This window comes from Felis catus, chromosome C1 (assembly GCF_018350175.1).
Source record: "Felis catus isolate Fca126 chromosome C1, F.catus_Fca126_mat1.0, whole genome shotgun sequence".
NCBI classification, from domain to species: Eukaryota; Metazoa; Chordata; class Mammalia; order Carnivora; family Felidae; genus Felis; species Felis catus.
Window position 1 is genome coordinate 128,171,565 of NC_058375.1, and position 24,025 is coordinate 128,195,589.

The window sequence follows — 24,025 nt, forward strand, 5'->3', positions numbered from 1 at the left end:
GATGCAAAGAACTTTGCTGTCTGGGCTGACTTGTATAATTGTGACAATTATCCTGCTGCCCATCCCCATATCCCACTTTCCCCTCCACTTCATGCCTGCCTTTGCTTGGCTCCTGGCCATCTGCCTGTATCTTCTACTCTTAGTCCTGAGGAAGAACGAAGTTAGATTTTGACTGTTGTTTTGTCTCTCTTTTGTAGACTTAGGTTGTACTTGCCTTTGATTGCTACTTCAGGTAACTGAAGAAAATTCCAGCCCTTAATACTACTTCCCAGTTGGGTCTATCCATCCTCCTCCCCTCTTGCCCCACCATCTTCCTAACATTCCCTATCTGTGCCTGTGCATAGAAACTGGACTACTGTATGGGACGTATATGTATTTGTCTTATTACAGACCTATTGAAGTATGGTAGCTAATAGTAATAACTCACTGTCTCTCAAACTTCAATGTACAGATAAATCACTTGGGGATCTAATGAAAATGCAGATTCTAATTCAGTAGATCTGGGGTGGGCTTCTCTAGCAAGCTCCTCAGTGATGGAATGCTGCTGGTCTGAGGACCAACTTTTCCATAGCAAGGGTATAACTGGTCCCAGAGGAAGTATAATATAAAGCAGTGTTTTCAACCTCACTCTGTTGACAGTTTGTGCTAGACATTTCTTTGTTGTGGGACTGTTCTGTGCATTATAGGATTTAACCGTATCCCTAGATTCTGTCTAGTAGATGCCCATAGTTCTCCCTTCCCAACTGTGACAGTCAAAACTATCTTCAGATATTGCCAAATATCCCTTGGGGGTAAAATCACCCTGGATTCAGAGAACCACTGGTATAGAGACTATTACTAAGGCATCTAGATTAGATTGTTTGCATTCAAATTCTGGCTTATGAACTTACTAGGTGAGTTGCCATGGGCAATGTAGTTAACATTTTTGTGCCTAGTTTTCTCCTCTATAAAATGGGAATGATAATAGTGGCTACACTAGACAGTCTTAAAATTGCTAGGAGGATTAAATGATTAAATATCTATGAAATACTTAGAACTCTATGCATGTGTATATCTGGAAGTCAATAAATGATAGCAAATATTATTATCAACATTTTGCTCTGCCCTGGACTTTTCATTAAGGGATGCTATTTTACTATTGATGAACATATTTTGATCAATCAAAAGAAAATAAGTTATACATATTCTTGAATTAAGACAGTGTGGTTTATTTATAGACTAATACTGGTAAAACACCTTATGAAACCTACACCATGGTATTTTATATTGACTTAATTTAGTTCATCGTGATCCTGTATTCATCATCCAATAATGTCACTTGAACTGTATCTAACAGGAAGGGGGACATATGGCATGCTTCTGTATTTGACTCCTAATAGAGCAGCAGCTAATCTAAACACCATGAAACCAAAGGAAATCTGAGACTCGTATAGTTGTCCTGCAGTTCTTCAAACATCTCTCAAAACTTGCTGCCCACACCCTGGTTGCAATAAATACAATAATATTTTCCAGGCTGACAGGAGTACAACTTAATTTAGTTATTCATGTGCCTGTATTTAACACCTAATTAAAGCCACCAGTGTGCTTGGTGGAGTTTTTTTTTTAAGGAATCTTTCCTTTCTTTACTAACACCTTGGCTAGGGTAAAAAATACTGTAGTTTATTTTGCAGAACATTCTCAATTGGCATATTTGAAGATTTTTTTTCTTAATCACATGCCACTCCCTGACCTTGCACAGAACTTTAAGTAAGATTTCTTTAGCGTGTACAGGTTTCTATGGAGCAGCTAAGTTTATGAAATAAGAAAGTGCATTGTGTCAAAGGAAATATTCACACAGGGCATTTCTACCTGGTGATAGAACAGCTGGTCATTTTAGTGGGAATAAAAGTTGACAGTATTTGATTTTATGTAGATTGAAAACAAATAGATGAAGAGATGAAATTTAAAACTGTTGGGGTGTCTGGGTGGCTCAGTTGGTTAAGTGTCTAACTTCAGTTCAGGTCATGATCTCATGGTTTGTGAGTTTGAGCCCCGCATCGTGCTCTCTGCTGTCAGCGTGGAGCCCACTTTGGCTCTTCTGTCCCCATCTCTCTCTGCCCCTCCCCTGCTCTCTCTCTCTCTTTCCTCCTCCTCTCTAAATAAATAAATAAACATTTAAAAAATATAGTTCATTACAAGAAATAAAACTGTTGACTCAATTTTTCACTTTGTGTCACTGCACTGGATCTCTAAGCAAAAATGAAGTGAGATTCATAGCAGTTTTATTTATTATTCAACCACAGTCATGTTTGACCAATGACTGTTGAGCGTTTACTGTGTGCTAGGCTCTGTGTGAAGTCTGTGATGTGCGTTATCTTTTTTTTTTTTTTTAATTTTTTTTCCAACGTTTATTTATTTTTTTGGGACAGAGAGAGACAGAGCATGAACGGGGGAGGGGCAGAGAGAGAGGGAGACACAGAATTGGAAACAGGCTCCAGGCTCTGAGCCATCAGCCCAGAGCCCGACGCGGGGCTCGAACTCACGGACCGCAAGATCGTGACCTGGTTGAAGTCGGACGCTTAACCGACTGCGCCACCCAGGCGCCCTGATGTGCATTATCTTGACTTGGTCCTCATTCCAAAACAATATGTTAAGGTCCTCTCTTTTCCCCTCCTCATATTATAGTTAAGTAAATGGAGATCTAGAGAGATTAGGTATCTTACCCAAGGTCACAGGGCTAGTAAAAGATAGGCCAATATTAAGACTGAAATATTTAGACTTGAGTGCTCTTTCCCATGATGCTACTTGAAACAAGCTTTATTGCAGTGATTTTGTTTTAAAACTTCCTCAGTCACACCTGGGATGACAGTAACTACACCGTGAATGTGTTAAATGGAAATTCTCTGGTACTTTTGAAGTATCATGTAATTCACATAAGAAAAAAATAAATATATTCTGCTTGGATATCATTGGCTCATTGCCCAATCTCATTATCTGTTGATATTTTGAAGGCATCTCTAACAATATCTTGACTTCTTGGGAGTACTTCCCTTACTTGATAGAATACTGTTTTTGCTATCTGTTTTCATTTTTATAGCAAGGGGAGACCAATTTGCTGCTTTACCAACTATCCTCTTTTACTTATTAACACGACTGTAAATTCAGAGCTGGTGAAAAGTGTTAGACTGATAGCACTGCTCTAGGAAGCCACAGAAAGGAAGTGCAAACCTTCCCCTCACTTCCTGCCAATAATCTCTGACCAAAACCTGGAAGGTGCATTTTTAGCAAGGAGAGACTAATTCGTGGTCTGAGATAGTCACTCTAAAATTTCCTTGAAAGCCCCAATTAGGAAGCGAAACTATACACTAAAGTAAAGAGGAGTTGAAGCTTCTAGAGTTGTAGTGATTAAAAGAGAAAACACCTTTGCAGAAAGAAACTTTCTATTAATCACCTTTAAACTGTTTGGAAGGATGAATTCCTGAAAGTCTTAGGGTGAAGTCATGATGGTAAGTTTCTTAATGGCCTGGAGGAGTTGACCAGAATGAGAGCCATTCTCAAAACAACATGATTTTGAAAACGATTGTAAGAAGTGTAATGTTTGATTTGAAGACGAGAATAATGAGGGGACTATCATAATTATCCTGAAATATTTAAAGAGCTGTTATGATCATAGTAATTACTATATTAGTAATCATGTCGACTAATAATATTAGTAATAATAATAATATTGACACCTCCACGCATTAGTCACATTGCACCCATCTCATGTAATTCCCACAGCAACCCAAAGCATTATGTACTATTATCATCCCTATTTTGCAGATAGGGAAATAGATCACTATGATGGTTCATGGTAGAGTCAGGACTTCATCTAGTTTCATCTGTTCCTTTCTCTCAACCGCAATACATATTTCTCTTTGTGAGTATGGGCGTAGATATTCTTATGCCACGTTCAGCTCTTGAGAATAGATCTATTACTGATGATAAAATTTTCTGGATGGCAAATTTAGGCTCAGTATAGCTAAATGTCAAGTAAGTAAATTTAAAGTCATCTGTTTTTTCTGTGTTAAAGATTTTGGAATTTATTCTTTAGGCAATAGGCAGCCACAGAAGGATTTCTGGCAGGAGTGTATTAGAATTGGAAAAGGCAGGGAAAATAAGATTATCTTGTGAGAAGATTATTACAATAGTCTAGGCAAAAGATGATGGAGTCTGGACTTTGGAAAGATGATAAGGGGCTACAGAATAGGAGGCAGATTCCAGAGATACCTTAGAGGTGGGCAGGAGAGACTGGTGATTGACTGGATGTGGTGCGTGAGGAGAAGGAAGACTCAGAGATGCTTCTTGAGGCAATGGAGTGCTTGGTGACACCATTAACCTAGATGGGTTAGGTAGGTTATAAGACTGATTTGGGGTCATGTGGGAAAGTAATCTGTTTTTAGACTTGCTGAGTTTAGAGTGCCTGTGTCACATCAAGGCAGAGATACACCTTTGGCAGTTAGAAATGAATCTCAAGTTCCAAGGAAAGCTCAGAGCTGGAGGCTGAGGTTGAGCCAGTGTGGTGGGAGCTGTGGGAGTGAATGGACACTCCCAGTGAGACCGTGAAGCACAAGACGCCTGGAGAGCCCAGGACAATTCACCGAGTAGTCATGTCTATTCTGGCCATTTAGCAGGTGTTTGCTGGTAGAGGGGCACTGCAAAGAGAAAATTAGATAATCAAGCTTTAAATCACAAGAGAACATGTTTTTTTGAGATTGTCTGCTAAATAAAGCAATCTGTGTGCAGCTGAAAAATTTCAGTTTTCTCTTACACAAGGCTCCCAACAGGATAGAAACAGGAACAACTGGTTCCGGGGACTATGATTTTGGTATTCTTAAGACCTCTGCTCCCACTCTCTCCCATGCCTCAAGCCCAGTGATCTGGGAATTAGCCACTGTTTTCAAAATTATGTTTGGAAGAATGTCTGTGTTAATGACATACTAGAAGTGTGATAAAGTTTATTGGGAAGGCATCAGTTCAATGGGGGCCTTTTGTTTTATTTTTTTCTGTATAAGAGACTAAAACCTTTCTTTTCCTTTTTATCTTTTTAAATACTTTTCTTCAACTACAGGTGGAATGCTAGGAAGGCCATCTCGCATGTTTTCTTCTCTTCTATTTCTCGACAAGCTGTGTGACCTTGTACAAGACACTCAGCTATCGGGGGCTCAACTTCCCTTATCTTTTAAATACAGGAATCGGGCTATATTTTCTCTGAGGTATCTTTAAGCTCAAAAGTTTTGTGATTCCATGATTCAAGCCCTGCACATAAATGCCATTTAAATGTCATTGGTTAGATCACCAAAAGGCTAATAATTGTATAATCAGGGATAGATCAAATATCATTGAAATAAGGTTCCTTAAAGATTGAAAGAGTTTTATAGGAATGAAGTAAGAAGCATTTTTCCCCCATGTGGTCAAAATCTTCATTTTGGTATGAGCTCTAATTAAATTAAATCCTGAGGAATTTAGACTGGAAATATAGAAGACCTCCTTCCTCCCTGTCTGACTCTAAAGGTTACAAGATAATAAATAGAACATGGTTATTTTTGGAAATGTACAGTTAGGAAAGGTGAGTAGCTATTGTCTTAGCTCAGGCTGATATAACAGAATACCATAGTATAAGTGGCTTCAATGATAGACATCTATTTCTCAGAGTTCTGGGGGCTGGAAGTTTGAGATCCGGGTGTCAGAATGGTCAGGTCCTGGTCAGGACCCTCTTTCTGGCTTGCAGGGCCTACCTGCTTGCTGTACTTACATGGCAGAGAGAAAGAGAGAGAGGGGGGGAGCAAGCTCTTTTGTTTCTTCTTATAAAGGTATTAGTCCCATCATGGGGACCCCACCTTCATGACATGATCTAAACCTAATTACCTCCTAAGGGCTCCACCTCCAAATATTATCACATCAATAGTTAGGGCTTCAACATATGAAATTTGGGGGGACACAAACATTTCATCCATAATAACTATCTTGCTGAGGAAGTTGCAGCTCTAAGTAGAGTAAACCTACCTAGTGGGTCTGCTTTGACAAATAAGGACATGAAGGTCAGACTAGACTGGGTAGGATATTGTTCTCAAACACCTGAAGAAATAACATGTGATAGATAGACCAAATCACGGTTGGAATGGAAGGCAAATTGTCCTTGTGGGAGAAGCATGCTAAGAGGCATTGTGGTAATGGGGTTAAAAGGAATAAACAAGAAGCCAGATCAAGGAATTGGTGATGAGGAGGAGCAGAAGCAAGTCGAGCATCAAGATGTGAGGATATGTTCTGGGAAAGCAGTTCTGTATAAAGGTTGATACACAATGGGGACATTCCTTTCTATGTCCCCAGATACCTGTCCTGACAGTTTTGAGAAGCTAAGTAGAGCTAGACACTAGGAGATAAACTGCCTTTAGTCTCTTGGAATTCTCATTTTAGGGAGAGGACACTGTTAAGAAGGGAGGGGTGTCTTTCCTTTCTTGAGGGCTTTAGACATTGGACTGAAGCTATATAATATTGTGGCGTCAAGATATGCCTATGTATCATGGCACCTTCACTTTCTATTTATTTCACTGGGCTTGGAAACATACCATCAGATCTGTACTGTCTCCCATCCTGTCACTGTCCCCACTCTCCGCCCCCTATTCTAGGTGAGTCATCTCCTTCCAGAACAGTGACAGCCATCACCAAAATTGAGAACTCATTGTGACAAAAGGGCTGTTTTCACAGTTATCTGGCAATGTAATATAAAAGTTCACCACATCAGGCACATCATCTTAATCACTTGGGTCAAGAGAACCTCTAGATGTGACAAGTAGCTGCCTCCTTAGTTAACTTCTTCCTTCTGATTGGCAAGGAGAACACTGCAAACCACCAATGCATAGATGATCACTTCACTATTTTATTTTAGATTTGTCTCCATCAGTTCAAATAAGGATTTCAGCCTGAGTCTTTTGTGTTATTGTGTTAAAAGGATAAATGGAAAAGAAGCCAATGCTCACTCTTAGGATGAAGGTGAGACATAGAAATGGTGTCAGAGTTTTGAAGTGCGCTGATGAATGCATTTCTTTAGTGTATGTCTATTGAACACCTATTCCATATTCCTGGCACTATTCCTCTAGGAACTGAAGGGTACAAGAGTAAACAGGCAGGTGGGGAGTTTGGCTCTAAAAGAGCCTTTATTCCCGTGGAGAAACAAATATGGAAATAGAAAAATATCAAATAATGATGAATACTATGCAAAGAACGAAGTAGGCAAGCGTGATTGAGAGTGAGTGGGGGCTACTTTAATTAAGGTGTCCAGAAAAGCCTCCTTCAAGAAATGACATTAATGCTGAGACCTGAATGGGAAGAGAAAGGCATCCCATGCAGGTCTGGGAGTGATCATCAAGGCACAACACAGAGTTGGCTCAAAGACCCAAAGGCAGCACTGAAATTGGCATGGTTTAGCGACAGAGTAGAGAGGTAGGGGATGACTTCTCAGGGAAAGATAGAAGCCAGACATTAGGAATTTGGAATTTATTCTAAGAGTATTGGGAAATTATCAGAAAGTTTTAATCAGGGAAAATTTTTTATCAATATACTATTTAAGAAGATCACTCTGGCTCCTCTATAGATAATGGATTGTAAGAGGACAAGATCATAAGAAAGCAGGTCAGTTAGTAAGTGGCTACTGTTACCTACTCTGAAAGACCATGATGGCTTAGATCACCATTTTGGTAGTGGAGATGTGGAGACATGGATACAAATAATTAGTTATTCCCATGTGGATAAAGTGACAGAAGGAAGGAATGAAGAGTAATTTTTAGGGTTTGGGGTTGAGTAATTTAACAGATGGTGGTATATATCGAGGCAGAGAAGACTGGGACAGAAGCAGGTTTGGGGGAAAAACCAATTTTCAGTTTGAAGTACATTGGTAATGTCAAAAAAGATGTCAAGCAAGCACTTGGATATGAAGCTGGACTACCAAGGATGCCCAGTGTTGGTATGGCAGAGAGAGTTATTGTTCACTGTATATGCACATATGTTTTGGTATGGGTCATGTGACTACTCTGGCCATGGATGATGTCACTTTGGGCTGAAGCACTGAAGAGAAATTTCAAGTTCTCTGTGATCTCTCTTTCTGCTGCCACAGTGACCAGCAATGTTCCAGATGGGAGAGCCTTGAATGTGAAGCAGAATGCCTATTCCCTCTGCTAATCTGTGTTGGTCACACAAGATGAGAGAGAAATGAACCTTCTTGTGTTAAGGCATTGAGGTTTGGGGGCTCATATGTTACTGTAGCACAACTTAGCCTGTACTGACCAGTACCAGCACATAAATGTATTTATGCACTTTCAGTAAAAAGATACTACTTGACATCATGGGAATGGACATTTTCATGTAAGGAGAAAGTACAAATGGAGAGGAAAAGAGAGCCCAGTCTAAAACTCTAATGTGCTCTAACACACTGGGCTTGAACAAAAGAGGAGATCCAGAGTTGTATGGTGCCTAGGAAGTTAAGAAAAAAAGATGAAGTATAAAAATAGGAGTCCAAACCCATTTGAGCATGAGGACTGATTTCGCAGCATGCATAGACATTGCAATGGCAGTTGTGTTTTCCCTACATTGTTGGTTACAGGAGAGAGCTGGTGCTATGATTTCTTGGAATGAAGTCATGAGTAGAGCACAGCACACTGCAAGAGGCTACATTGGTACGCTATTTCAAGCCAGTAGGTCACAAGACCTGAGAAATTTTTGTCGTCATTGTTGTTGGCTCTAAATTTGGGCAGATGCAGAGAGATCCAACCTGGAAAGCTCTTCCTGACTCGCCCCACACTAGGTAATACTAGATGATCCTTCTTGGGGTTTCCACCAGGTCCATAGGAGGTCTCCAAGGCTTTTTAGATTGCAGTTTAAGGGTATTGTTTTCTCAGGTAATCATCTCTTCCAGGACTCTCCCTAGCACTTACAAAGGTGTCTGTCATAAAGCAGATTTTCAGTGTTTGTTCAATTTATGGACAGTCCTTCCTGGCACCAGGCAGTATCAACTCCCACAAACATGAGGTGATAAGGGTGCTGGTGATAAGGTGGTGAGTGTTTCTTAACCAAGTGTTAACATCAATGACCAAAGGAAGCCTAACCTCCTTGTTCAGATTCTTCACCTACCTAGACCATCAATAAGTACTTACCAGATGCCTGCTGGGTACCAAAAATTATGCACTGAAGGAAAGATAGGAAGTGGCTATCTTACTCTCAAGGCAGTTAACAGTGCATTTGAGAGGATGAGGCTAATGGCTATGTAACCATCAGAGAATAGTAAGAGACGGTGTACAGTTAATTGAAAAACTGAATGGCACAGACAATGAGCATTCTAGGAGTTTGATAAGGGGAAGAAATAGATGGATGTGAAATAAAATTAGATCTAGGAAAATCTCTTAGAGGAGGTGGGACTTTGAGGCGAAGTCAGATCTGCAAGACTGGGAGGGACACATAGAAGTGCTGAATCAAAGCTTCCAACTGTGAAGGAGCAAGTGAGGAGACCCCTGAAACTAGAGAAAGGGTGTTTTTTGGACCATGGCAAGAAATATGGTTGGAAAGATAGGGTGGGGCCAGATTCGGTAGGATTTCAAAAGTCAGTAAACTGGTAATCTATGCCATTTGTTTATTAATATATTCATTTGCTCGTGAAACAATTATTGAGTCCCTACCATATACTAGCCACTATTATAAGTATGGTGTGTGTGTGGAGGAAGGCATAGTCTCTGACCTCATGAGGTTTACATTGTTGATAGGAGGATAATAAAAGCATTGAAACAAGTATGTGGAAATATTTAAGATTGTGATAAATATTATGAAGCACAGAAAGGCAGATTAAGGAGATAGGGATGGAACATGCCATTTTCTACAAGGGAGGGTCAGGGAAGGCTTTTCTGAGGAGCTGATATTTATGAAGAGACCGACCAAGTGAAAGGATGAAGGGAATAGTAGATTCCTGGGAATCACAGTGATATGACAGAGAGTATTTCAGGAAGATAACATATCATATAAAGGTGGAAAGTCAATGAGGAAGCAGCAAGAAAAATGGCATAATTCTGAATCTATGAAGAACATGCTAGAGTTATGAAATTTTCTCTTATATAAAATTTGGTTTCGACATTGTATGTATTGGGGGTTTTTCTGTAACCCAGACAATTGGGAATTATGGCTAAATGACCAAGAAATAAGAAAAACCTCTTTCGTTTGTTCTTCCTGACATTCCACACTCACAAACACGGTAGCTTGCGATCTGTTGACAATACGGTCATTTTCCAGTGTTTTCTATCCTTCCTAATTACAGAGGGACCTAGTGCCCATTAGATAGACTGGTGTCCTTGAAAAACAGCAGAATAGAAGATATAGGCTCTCATGCCCATCTTGTCAAAGTTAGGCCTGTGAGTATTGCATGGCTTTGTGCCCAGTAGAAGAGGATTAGGGTTGCCAAATCTTTGGATAATAACAAGCTCCAATCTACATAACACCTGGTCTTTACAAACCAAGTCATTATGAATGTGATCCAAGTTGTCACTCCAGGGGTTTTATTATTTCCAAATTAGTCGGAGTTGTTTCTTATATATATTGAAGTTGCCTGCCCCTGTTCTCTTGTTTAATGTGGATCGAGTGACTGCCTCTCCTGATTCTGCTATGGCTTGGTGATGTTAGAGAACAGTGGGGAAGAAAGGACCATCATACCCTTGATTTATTGGTCAGTAAATATTGTTGGAGGATAAGCAACAAAACGAAGAACTCAGATAATACTGAGTGGAGAGGGGGCATTCTATGACAGAGCTCAGAAGCAGAGCCTCAGAACTGGGCAAATTGATGGCAGGGGGCAAGGGGTGGGGGGTTCACTGCTACTCATCCTATCTACAATACAAGTATGTGACAAGGAAACAGACCCATGATCCAGTGACTGAGATGAAGAATTTAGGATTTTGGATCCTGGGGTAAAACCGCATGTCAGACTTGAGGAGATCTGGGAAGGCAGAAGTAGAAATGAAGAGATGAACAAAGCCTTCCCAATATCCATCCACCTGTACGGTTCTCTCCCTTTCCAGTAAGTCCCCATCATCTCTTGCCTGCATGACTGCTCCAGTCTTGCTGCTCTATTTGTTGTCTCTGAATGGCATGCTGGGGACCTTTCAAAAGTCTAGATTGATCATTTTGCTCACAGAGTTAAAACCACTCATTGGCTCACAAGAACCACACATTCTGGTCCTTGCCTGCCCTCCTGCCCTGCCTCATGTCATTCTGCCCCAGGCTTACTAATGTCCAACTTCTGTGGACCCTTATGGGTTCTTTGTGTGCCAAGCTCTTCAAGCCACAGGGTCTTTGGTCGTATTCTCTGCCATTCCCCTTCTTGGCTAATGTCTACTTATATGAGCTGCAGTGTATCTGACCACAAGAGACTGCCTGGTCAGATCCTAGCTTTTTCACTTCTCAGCTGTGTGACTTTGAAGAAGTTGCTTATGATGTCTATGCTTCTCTTGTAAAATGGGGTTGATAATAGGGCCTGCCTCATGGGCTAGTTATGAGGTTTAAATGATGCATGTAAAGGACTTAGCCCAATGTCCAATAGGTAGAGAAAATTCACTAAATATTACCTCTGATTATCTTTTGGGTCTCAGCCTAAACATCATTTCCTTTGAGAGAACTCACCTGAGCCTTTTCCTTCTCTTCTACTCCCCTCTACTACATTTCTTTTTTCACAAAACTCTTTTCCCTCATTTTATATGCTTCTAATATAAAATAATATATGCTTGTGTGTCTGTATACTGTATTATGCCCCATTATATTATAAACTCCATGAGGGCAAGGACTCAGCCCCCTATATCACCAAAAGACAAATGTTATACAAGTTCTAGGAACACAACAGACAGCCAACAAATATCTTGCTAAATGAATAACTGAAGCTGATGGTTCAGGAGTAAGTTTGTGAATGCTGAGTGTCTGCTGGGAAAGCATTGGTGCCTCACAGGGACTGCACTGGGCCAGAAGCCAAAGGAGTTCCACTACACTACTTTTCAATACATTATCTTTACATTGTATTTTAAGATGTTGACACATCAAAATCAAATTACTGGACCAAGCTCAAAACTTACACTTGTATGCCAGGATGAAATGTTCTTTTTTGGCTGAAAAAATGTTCATATTTGCCATGGAATCTCATCCAACCTGGAATTGGCCTGAATGAATTGTGTAAATTATGACAACCATGGTGCTCCCCCTCCCCCGACTCCTGTTTTGCCTACCAAAGTGACTGAACATTTGACTCAATTCATTGCTTCAGTGGTGGGGCTAGTGTAGACCTGGGAAATGACTTCTGGACGGCAAGCCCAAAATGTTGGCCCAGGCTTGCATTTCTTACTCCTATTTTACATTGGGCTTTTTTATCTACATGCTTTCTTTATCTCTTATTTGTGTAATGCCAATACCTGTCTATTTATTTACACAGCACTTTCCCATCTAGCTTGTTAGACTGTATGGAGAATATCATGTTCAGAAAGAACAATGACAAATACATATAACAACAAAAATGAAAATTTAAACTCCATCAGTATTTGGATAGTACAGGGTTACGTTCCTCTGTGGGTCTCTCTTGGGTCTCACTAGTGACTAGATCCCAAGAGACTTTCTCCTCCCACCTCCTCTCCCCTTCCATTGTTCTCTTGTTTTGTTCCCTACTCACTGGAAGCCTGGAGGTGATTGGGGCTTTTGGCATCTCTGTGTGTGGGGTTATGAGAATTTGTAATCTCCAGCTTATTTTCCACATTGAAACACTGATCTATTCCTTACATATAATAATGTCACGTATCTTTCATGGCCACCTCTTTCAAATCCTTTACTTATTTTATAAAACTCCCCCTTACCCCCATCAGCCTTTGCTGACAATGTCTCTTTCCCTGCCTGTGTTATCTTTTTAATGTCTATAACCTGATCTAGATTTTGAGGGCAGTGCTTTTATCAAGGACCAAAGCTGATTATCTTGGCAAGAAACTCTATTATTAGTAAAATATGTGTTTAGAACATAAACTGGGAGTCTGAGGTAGAAATGTCTGCCTTATCCTTTTAATGGATTTTTATGCAACTGAACAGTGTCAGAGAATGTTCAGGCACCTTATACTATTTGACTACACTGAAAAACCTGTTGTCAGCATAGCGCCTTAATGAAAAGTGGCTATTTTGTAGTTTAAGGAGTCAGTAAGCTAGCAAAATCTAGCAATACTTAAAGCTCATAGTTCTTTGTATGTTTAGAAATAACTTAGATTTCATCCTTATGAATTACATATTTTTGATTTTAAGAAGTCCAGTGTCTACCAACATAATTGCCATGTAGCTATTATCTCTTGTATCCTCAATTCCAAAAACAGGGGACCAAATACAAACAACAATGGCAGAGGAGGAAAGTGACATCTTAAGAATCAAAATATTCTTATGAGTACCCTAAGTGATCACTGACATAGAGCTGGGGGTAAGTGAGAATGGGCTAAAGTTAAATTAGAATGCAGGTTGTCATCAAATTGCCAGCCTAAAGAAAAATATACATATCATTACTTCTGAAGAGGGTGGGAGATACATAACTATAAAGATATCCATAAATGACATACTCAGAAGTCATCCTTGACGGCCTCTTTCCAGAAGGATTGCAAACATAGATCTTTCCACCATATGGCTGTGCCTGCACGGGATGTGGTCTGAAAACACTTCGTCGATTCTGGGAAGACTGAAATCCGGGAAGCCTGGATGTAACAGTTCAGGAAAACAGAAGTGTTTTTCTTTGGCTGTTGTTTCTGAAGTTACTTAAATGAGACTCATTGGCTATTGATCTGTATATATTGAGATTACAATAAAACATAATGGACCAGTTTCTCTTTCTCCAGGCTCACAGAATTGGGCATTATATTTCTTGGGAGTAACAAATCACAGTCTTGGACTTGGGAAAGTATTCTAGGATATGAACGGCAGCTGATTTATTTTTAAGACAGTGATGTCAGAAAGAAAAGCATAACCCAGAGTGTGACGGCAGTGCTCACTGAGAGAATAAGGATTGCTGTTTAAAATATTCAGTAAGGTGGGTTCCCTTTTCCACTTTCAGAATGGATCTGATCCATTCAGGCAAGATGCATCAGAACCCCTCCCCATTATATTTATAACATTCAACTTTCTCTTTTCTGTGGCACTTACATTCTTTAATTTTTTTTTTCCTGTGACAGCCCTAGCTGCTCTATTTATCTCTTTAATCTAATTTGCGCTATGACACCAAGCTTTAATTTTCTCATGATTATTTTGCTTCTTTTTAAGCACCCGTGGTGTGCCAAGCATTGGATAAAATCGAAAAGATACAATCCCTGCTGTCGCTGGGCTCGCTCATTTAAAGAGGCATGACAGGAAAAATATCCTGTAATTGGCAATAGGTAGTCCTCATACTTATCCCCCTTTCTCCCTTTTGAAGAAACTTCTTCATCTCTTTGAACAAGCCTAAGAAGTTCCGTAGATCAAAGGTGTCAAAAAACCAGGGGGGTGTGGAACAAGTGTCAGAGAGCAAGCAAATGGCTCTCAGAGTCTCTGCGCCTAGCCTGCCCACGTGCTCTCTGCACTCCTGCCTCACCTGGGCGGACTCCTCTCTCTCACCTCCTCCGCTGCCTTGGGCACCCGCCACCCAGGAGCCAAAGGCTCTTTCCCTCCTTCCTTGGCACCCGCCTTCCCACCTTCCAAACTCCAGGAGTTAAAAACCCCTCTTAAAAAGAGGCTGGAGCTAGCGGTTTTCCCAGACTGGTCTGCATGAACTGACAGCCTCTGAGAGCCCGTCAACAAGGGGACAGCTAGGCAGGTGCGGACCCAGGTTTTGGCGTTCCTCCTGAGTCACCCCCAATTCTTTCCTCTCTCTTTTCTTCCCACTGGGATCTTTCTTTGTCTTTTTGCCTGTGACACTGAAGCCCTTTCTTGCCCAGGGACTGCGGAGGAACGCCCGTCCACCGTGGCCCGGGCGGCACGGCTCTACGTGTGTGTGGTTTGTGGTGTGTGTGTGTGTGAGTGTTCCCACGCAGCTGGGTGTTGGGTGGGGGCGGTTATAAATGATGAGTAAATCACCCCACTCTCTCTTTCTCCTCCCCTCCCCCCCCCCATTACTTTGTGGATTCCCTAGGCGCAAAGCCCTTGCCCCAGTCCGTGGCGGTCAGCAGCTTGGGTATCCCAGGTTCAGGCCATTGGGGGAGTCCCCTTCACCCGGCTTGCTCCTGCACCCCGAAGCTTCAAAGTTGCGGGAAACAGTCGTGGGGAGTGCGGGAGCCGAGGTTGGCGCCTGCGGCTCTCGCCCGGGGCAGCGGGCTGAGCCGAGGGTCGTGCGGGTGCCAGCTAGGCGAAGGAGGGGGGTCGAGGGGTTGGGGGTGGTGGTGGGAGGAGGAGGCGGGAGGGGGCGAATGGAGGGGAGCGGCCGCTGGGGGAGGCGAGGCGAGGCGAGGCGAGGCACAAGGTGGCTCCCCGCGGCCCCGCGCCCCGCGGCTCCCGGGGACGCACCAGACAGCCAATGGCTGCGCAGAGGTGTACAGCAGATGGCGTCCGACTGCGCCGTTCCTTCCTCCTCCTCCTCCTCCTCCTCGTCGTCCTCCTCCTCTTCCTTCAGTGCTGAGGTTGCCAGACGCTGGAATGGGTGGTCTCCCGACACACACCACCATCTTTCTTGCGCTCGGGAAGCTCGGGGCTCGGCGGCTCCCAGAGGCTGCGGCGGTGGCTCGGGCAAGGCGGGTGAGTGCGGCCGCGCTGCGCCCCGAGCGGGGAATGCCCAGCCCCTGGCCGGCGGCGCGGTAGAGAGGGGGCAGCAGCCAGGGTGGCAGGGTGGTGGTGGTGCTCGGGTGGTGGTGCTCCGTGGGCAGACTTTGCTCTTTGCTCTCCGGGCAGCTTCTCTCACCCTCTCTCCCTGCCAGACGCGGGAACTTGCAAGCGGAGCTTCCCCGAAGCCTCTGGCTTGGGGCTGCGGGAAGGGTGCAGGGTGCGGAGAGCCCGGGGCTGGGCGGGTGGAGATACCCCACGCAGGGACTTGGGCACAGACCTAAGACAACGGGACGGAGCCATGGAATTGGGGTGGCAGGAGCCGTGTTCCCCGACTTCCAGCATGCTTTGGGGGGATGCTGATGAAGGGACCCAAAGGTTCCCCCATCCTGCCCGGGAGCCTCAGAGCCCAGGATTGGAGGGCGGGGAGTTCTGCGGGCTTTGCAAACAGGTTGACTGAGGGTTCCCTTTCGGTAGTGCAGACTGTGAAATCTGCGCGTGGGCGTTCAGTGCCCCTGGAGGATAGCTGAGCAAGTCGAGAAGTTTTGCAGTTTCCTCTGATTTATCAGTGGAGTGTCAGTAGGCTACAGCAACAGTTTACATTTTCATTGTCCCTGTTTGGGGCGAGGGGCGAGCTAGGGAGGATAGGACTACTGGGTCTACCGAGACATCTAGCAGTTTATCAAGAGACAACTGGGAATCGAGGGTGAGAGTGTGGGGCAAGGAGGAGGACGCACGTAATTTCTACAGCATCACTCCATATGTTCCTGTCACCTTTCCTTCCTAGCACCCCCTGTATTATTAAAGTTATTTGAATATGCAAATGGACCTCCCCTTTTTCAAGTCTGCATAGTTTGAGTCTAGAAGTTGGAAAGCTTGGAGTGTGTGTGTTTGGGGAAGGGAGGGAGCTTTAAGTTCTCTCAATCTTCTTTATTTAAATATAAGAGGAAGAAACACTTTATTTCAGTAGGTGTGTGACCTACTGGTACTTTTTCTTCAAAATATTCGGAACATCTCTTAAGAGCTGTTACAATTCTATTTGATTCAGTGTGGTCAAAGGGGAGTTTGACTTAAGATTCTAATACTTGGGCATGTTCTGTGGAAGAGGCCAGCATTATTTGGTGCTCTATTCATTGCCAGGGTGATCTGCTGTAAGTGCATTTGTACTCTGGTAAATGACAACCTAGCTGGAGAAGCCTTCTTGGTGTTTTCCAGGAGTGCACCTGTGGGTGTCTATTATCATGGAAATGGTAGGGTGCATGTCAGCTAGGCTGTAGTGTGTGTGTGTGTGTGTGTGTGTGTGTGTGTGTGTGTATGTAGTCATGTGCACGTGCATCTGGAGTTTCCTTTTGACAGGCAATCGTGGGATGTCAAGATGATACATTTATCTTCCAGGCAGTGTCAGGACAGTCTGGGTTTGTTGGGTAACTTGGAGGCAGTGATCTCCAGGGAAGCCTTTTTTTGTGCTCTGGACTATACTACAGCCATTGCTGAAGACTTTCTGAAATCCACTTGGGATGTTACTAACCAAATCAAGCAATCCTATCTACTAGTGACTGAAGGGCTCATATATTTGTGGGTTGAATGCTATATAAAGTCACTGTCTTGAGGCTTCACTTTGAAGCACTGCTGTTTTTAAACCTCAATGCCATTAATACCAGGAGTCTTCTTTTAAAACTTAATGTGGCCAGTTTTCTGCTTTCTGTGGGTAGATGAACCAACCTGGCAGCTTCCCTGGAATTGGCTTCTTAGGTTTGGGCTCTGTGTGTGTGTGTGTGTGTGTGTTTCCACCTAACTGCTGGGAGTTGAGGACTGGAAACTCTTCCTTGTGGAAATTAAAGTAAACAAGAATTATGCAGAGAATTCCCCTGAGGTGTGACAACACACACAGATACAATTGCTCACTTAGAGAGTGTGGGATGGTCTTGCACATTAGCACCGATCAGTTCTAGCATCGCTGAACATTCAGTCCGTTCAGAGTTCTGAAGATTTGAGACAAATCCACGATAAGTGCTTGGAGATGTATGGTGGGGGAAAGGATTGCCTACTGCCAGTGGAGTCTGATAGTCCAGTTTGAGGGTTCATAACAAGTTGGCTTACTTTATATCTACCTTAATATTTAAATCAACACTTGAGAAATGATCTTTACAATGTCTCTTATTCCTCTGTGGGTGACCCTCCCCATTGTTTTAATCAAAGCTGTTGCTTGTTAAAGAATTTGAAGTGCTATGAAAGGAAGAGTGTGAGGCGGGTAGACAGAATTACTGATCATAAGAACAGTATGAACACAGACTCCACTCTTTCCAGTATTGACATTAATCGGCAAGGGGCACCTTGCCCCTTTACCGAAAGGTAAAGGCACCTTTCTGGTCTCTGCTGAGTGTACCTTTTGAGAGAACGAAAGTAAAGAATTAAAGAAAGATGGTGCTGCTATAATGTACTTCATTCAAAAACCTATGAAGAACGTTTTCTACTTTGCTGCAGCTCTTGTTTCAGAAGCAATGACTCTTTTATTAATATCTGTGAAAGAAAAGTTTGTCCTTAAATAAAAGTCTGACAAAGCATAATGAAAAGGAGCTAAGTTAGTGGAAGAGGAGTGTCCAAACAAGAATTCCAAAGCATATCAGCTCGTTTTAATTACACTTCACAGACCGAAGGCAAAGTCATATGATTTGTTCAAAGTAAAAAAATCTTGCCCTAACTGTAGTTTCACTGTTCTGCACACCTTTGTAAAGATTAGGCATGAATGTAATAACATTGCTTCAAAAGTTTGAATAGAACCATGAAGAATAGTTGACTGGTCCTATTGAATTAAGAGTCAGAATGACAAATGGTACCATATATTAAGTACATAATCAAGACAAACAGATTAAAGGATTCTGAGAGGTGACGGCTATACCACTTGGTGGAGAAAAGAACAGCACCATTAAAAACACAGGCTCAGAGATTCTCTACAGAGAAAGCGTAAAGGCCAGGTCTTTGGCTAAATAGAAGGTATTCTGTTATTAAAACTACTAGCATGAGCTATTTAGATATGCTTTTGGATTGTTGAATGTGAACTACACATGAATACCTCATATTTTTAAAAGAAGACACTTTTCCAGGATATAACTATAAAAGAATAAATTGCATTCACTTTGAGCACCAGGCAGCTTCCTAAATATAATATAGGTCCTTAATTTGGAGCTGTTAACAAGATTAATATCTAAGTGATAATTAGCATGTTAAACCTGTGAAAGTAGAATGATTTTTAAACTCTGCTTTTAATTCTAGAAATTTTGGAGATTGTGAGTTTGAGTGTGACCAGTGTTTTAGCAGATGTTAAGTCTGTGGCAGTCTTGCTCCATTGATAAACATTTTATTCAACCTTTAAAATTTCTGCACTAATTGGGGTTCTTTTGTTGATGTTTTACTTGTGTTTTCATGAGTGGTTATTTACAATAACTAGCAGTAGCTATTGATGAAAGCAAGTGAAAGAGGATTAGGTACACTTCCCTGTTGGCTTGTATGAAGCTCTTGACTGAGGAGATATAATATTAGTGAAATCCAATCTAGGCTTCTGAAAGCAGCCTTGGAGATGCCGTGGAATAGAGTCTCAGCACTGGTAAGAATGTACAGTTATTGCAAGGTAGAAAGTTCAGTTCAAGTCTTGGTTTGTAATCTGAACAGTTAAGTCACACAGCATATATAAGAACTACTATACTTTAGGAGTATGTGTATGCTGTGGTGACAAATAAAAGCCAGTAACATTTCAAGGCATCACTATTCATACTATCTTTTGGTCATTAGGTAGGTTTGCAGTTAGTGGATTCTGAAAGTACAAGTCTTTGCTGTGATGTGGGGACCTGTAGAATTTTTTGTAGTTAAAAAAAAGAAAATTTTCCATATCAGGCAAGTTTGGTTATTGGCCTACATGTAAGGATCTGTAAAAATGCGGAACTGTTTCCTAGGAAGAACAAAAGGCTATAATTGTTGAAGGTAGGTATTTTGCAGCCAGGGACATGATGCTTGCTTTTGATTTTGCCTCTCTAGACATATTTTAATTATGAGCCTCTTAAAATTAAATATGCTGCAGCTAAAAACAGAATCCTAAGCAACTAGTGCACAAACAATTCTTCAATGCCTTGACTGGAGAGAAACTCTTTGCTGTTTTCCACTTGCCTGCATGAGGGTTGGCTGTGGATTTGTGCCCTAGTGTCATGTTAGCAAACAGCTCATTACTTCTGGAAGAATCATAATGTTGAGAAAAGCTTTCAGCCTCATAGCAGTTAGACACCATTGCCTTGTTCTTAGATTCTAGTTTTGTAGTAATGCATATTTTAATTTTTTTTCAGGCGGGTATTTAAAAAAAACAACATACCAAGTAGCGTATATAAATGAAAGATTTTAATTATAATAAGACTAAGGCTTGCATTAATCTCTCCTTGAAGAGCTTCCTTCTGGGCTCTCCTCTATTGATTTCTGCCCTTTATGCTTACGTTAGACACATTCAGGGTGATTTGGCCAGTGTGCTCTGATATAGCCTTACTGGTTGTAAAAATGTTGTAATGCATCTGTACCACTTGATACATGGGGACTGTTCTAAGCTCCCTGAAGACCCCACCACTACCTCAATCCTACAGGCCACTCCCCTGACACCTCTCAGATCATCTCTTGTTACAACCACAAAGAGAGTCACCACTTGGTATGTGTGACAGGGAGGCAGTGGGTCCAGCTTCAGGCTATTGCCAGAGCTTATTCTGATCAGTTGGTGCTTGAGCCCTAGCACTTGGCATATATTTTTATCTTCCTTTGCTATTTTTACTTATAACATGAATAAACGTAACCAATGACACTATCAAGTAGCTGAAGTTGGAATCTGTTTAAATTTACATTAAAAATTTTTTTATATCTAACATTTATTTAAAAACACTTAAATATTATTATATGCATATATTTACACTGTCAAAGAGCTCAAAGGTACCTAGATCCCATGGCGTTATCAGGTCATAGAAAGCCATTGTAACTTCACTTTAATTTGTTTTCCCCCAAAACATAAACCAGGCATACAAAGTCATATCGTAGGTAAGTGGGAAGAGCCAGATTTATAACCCAGGTTGGCCACTACAACCTTCTACCACACAACTGTCTCAGACTACTTAATTAAAATGTATGTATGTGGGAATAGTTGAACAAGGCTTTTTTTTTTCTTTTGGAGAAAAAGTAATTATTTTTTTCCATCTCCATTTCTAGTCCTCAGAATTAACTCAATTTATTTCGTATTGACTTCCATTCATTTTTGTGATTAAGAATTGTTAATAAGGCTTAATCTCACCTGAACTGACCCATTCTGTGAACTGGAACATCTTCTGGCCAGTCACGGAGAGGAGTGGGATGTTCTTGACTTTGCAGACTCCTAAAGAAAAAATTTTTGGTACTTCCTTCTGGATCTCTTCTAGATAAAGATAAAAACAAGCACTGCTAGGTGGACCCTGAAAAACACAACTCAAGTTATGCTTCCTTCTTAAACAGAAAAAATAGTGTTCCAGGTAGCATATCAAATATACTCAGGCCAGCTATTAACTCCTTACCACCCACCTCTCTCTAAAAGGCCTGCCCCCTTTAAGTCATGCACAAGACCCACACTTGCTTAAAAAGGCCCCAAATGCTGCTATCTCCACCCCCAACCTCCAGTTATCCAAATTCTACCTATTAGTCAAGACCTGGTTTTAATTATACTTCCGCGGAGCTTTCTCTGATTATGCCAATTCACAAAGCCCTCCCTCTGTCCGAGCAACTCAGGTGGTAAATTCTAATTTTAATGTTTGATTGAATCAGCTTTCTTATTAGCATCTACTTGTGGAGGTCTGATAGTAAAGGATTTGAATGAGAAAGAACACCACTCTCTATTGCTCTCTGTTGAGAATTCTGGAAACTGTTGGGAGAGAAGAATGTGATTGAAAGTAGGGGCCTGGGTGGTAACAGCCCTTTGAGCATCCCTAAGGCAAGGCTTACCAACATACTTGTAGGCAAGAAAAGTGATTGCTAATTATGATTTACAATATACTGCATACCAGGCTAGGTGCATTAGGATCAGTACGTCTAATCCTCGTGATAATGTTGCAAAGTCGGCTCTATTATTTGGTGTCATTTTTTCATACTGGGTAATGGAGGCTGAGGGATCTTTGGCACCTGGTGTAAGGTCAGTGCAGCTGGTGGAGTCCTAACCCAAGACTTGCATCCTAGTCTGTTGGACTGAATGGCCTATTCTGCTCCTCATACACCAGATTGCCCTAGAGCCTGAAGTTCGGGTCAACAAATTTAGTCTAAACCTTGGCTGGTATTTCTTCCAGGTAAGAGAGCACACACAAACTCACTGCCAGAGTCGCCACACACAACAGAGGTGACTGACAGGTTGAGGATTGGGGAATCACTTCTACCTGGAGGCAGAAGTGTCACTTGGAAATATTGGAAAAGGCTGTGCTTTGATTTGACACAGACCTTATGCATGAAGACAGTAATGTCTTAGAACTGTAGAGAGCTTGAGACATTCAAATCCAAAAGTGCAGGCTTCCTGAAGAACCACTGGAAGATTCAGAAAAACTAGGCATACTTAGGAAATCCACATCACGTTCCTTTTCATTAATGGCTTATCATGAAGACAGAATTGTTCTGCCAAATATGCAAAAGATTAGCACTGAGAGTAGCAAAGGGGAAAACCAGTCTTCACATAGGAGTATGGGTAGACTGGCAGTGGTCACTCCTGGGATCGGGCTGAGCAGTCTGGTCAGGTGAGTGCCCTTGTCAGTTCTCTTTGCTTCATGTCATCCTAATAGGAAAATATCGTTAGTTGCATGGGGCAACCTTGCTAAGAACAGAAATTGATGGTCCTTTGGTTGGCCATGTACGGACAAATCACATTTCTAAAGATCTGTTCCTTAAAAGCATGTTGCTGGGTCAGCATGAGGTCTCTTGACATGAACTTCCATGGGAATATATAATATCCTCATTTCCAATAGCAAAGTCCCTTAATAATTTTTATAGAAATGTAGTGTTGGAATATGACCAGTTTCTCTCTTTGCTTCTGGCTTAATCATATATAAAGAAGCTCAAAAGATTCAAAGTTGTAAAGAGAGATTTTTATTTATTCCAGGATTGAACTTTTTCACATTCAGAGATGTCTAGAAATGCCATACACTGTCTCAAGGAAATGTGAGTTCCCCATCTTTGAGGGTATTCAAACTGAGGATAAGCAATGACATGCCAGGGTACTCTGCAGAGAGGATGTGTGCATTGGATATTAATAGCAGATTTATTGAGCACATACTATATGCTAGATAGCATTCTACATATATTAATTCATGAAATCGTCTAAAAAGGCTTGGAGTTGATTGTTTTATTATTCTTTCCATTTTATGGGTGCAAAAATGGTAACTGATTTGCTTCAGATCAGGATCTGTACTCAGTCAGTCTGAGCTTAGAACAGAACTTCTCAACAGAAATTGAGTGCAAGCCGCAAATACAATTCACATATGCAATCTTAAATTTTCTAGTAGCTGCATTGTAAAAGGAAAAAAAACCCATTGAAGTTAAGTTTAATAGTATATTTGCTAACCTAATATATCTAGGATATTATCATCTCAACATGTATCGATTATGAAAAAACTATTAATTTTTACTTACAAGCACATCTCTGTTCAGACTACCTGTGTTTCAAGTGCTCAGTGGCTACCTGTGGTGGGGGTGGCCACCATATGGGACATGACTAGAACCCGTACCAGGAACATTTCTACTCTGCCTCTGTCTGTTGATGGCCAAGTTTCTCTCCAAAGCATGCACCCATCAGTCATTGTGTGTGTGATGCCATTCATCTGTTTATTAATTTTGCCCTTAATGCCAGCGTGAATATTTATTTAAAAAAACTTAAGACACTTCCATGACTTCTGTCAGGAACATATTTACTTTAAAAACCTATAAAATAGGAAGATTTTTCTGTATCTCATCTGTTAAAAAATGAATCCCATATGTCTTTCATTTGTGAAGATGGAGTGTATCTGGATTGCTTCCACTTTACAACTATTCGTACACATTATGAAATCGCCTCGCCCTTCTCATTTCCAGGCTAAAGAACCTAGTTTCTTTTGTCATTTGTTATTTTGTTTGTTTTTTTATTGGTTTGCTAGGGCAGACGTGTAGCCTGATGCTTATGAAACGGGCACAGCTCAGGATCTGTGCATCTCTAGTAACAATGAGAAGGGAAGAG

The 24,025-nt window shown here is 41.6% G+C and overlaps 1 protein-coding gene across 8 annotated transcripts in view; it reads left to right on the forward strand.

Annotated features, from left to right (window-relative positions):
* THSD7B (thrombospondin type 1 domain containing 7B) overlaps nucleotides 1-24,025 on the forward strand; it is a 1,583,202-nt gene that overhangs the window by 709,215 nt on the left and 849,962 nt on the right. The window contains exon 1 of one of the 8 annotated variants that reach the window (XM_023259291.2): nucleotides 15,513-15,759. The exons of the other annotated variants lie outside the window; for them this stretch is intronic. The gene's annotated coding sequence lies outside the window, so the exon portion shown is untranslated. Of the gene's footprint in view, nucleotides 1-15,512; nucleotides 15,760-24,025 lie in introns of those variants that run through there. 8 annotated transcript variants of the gene reach the window in all.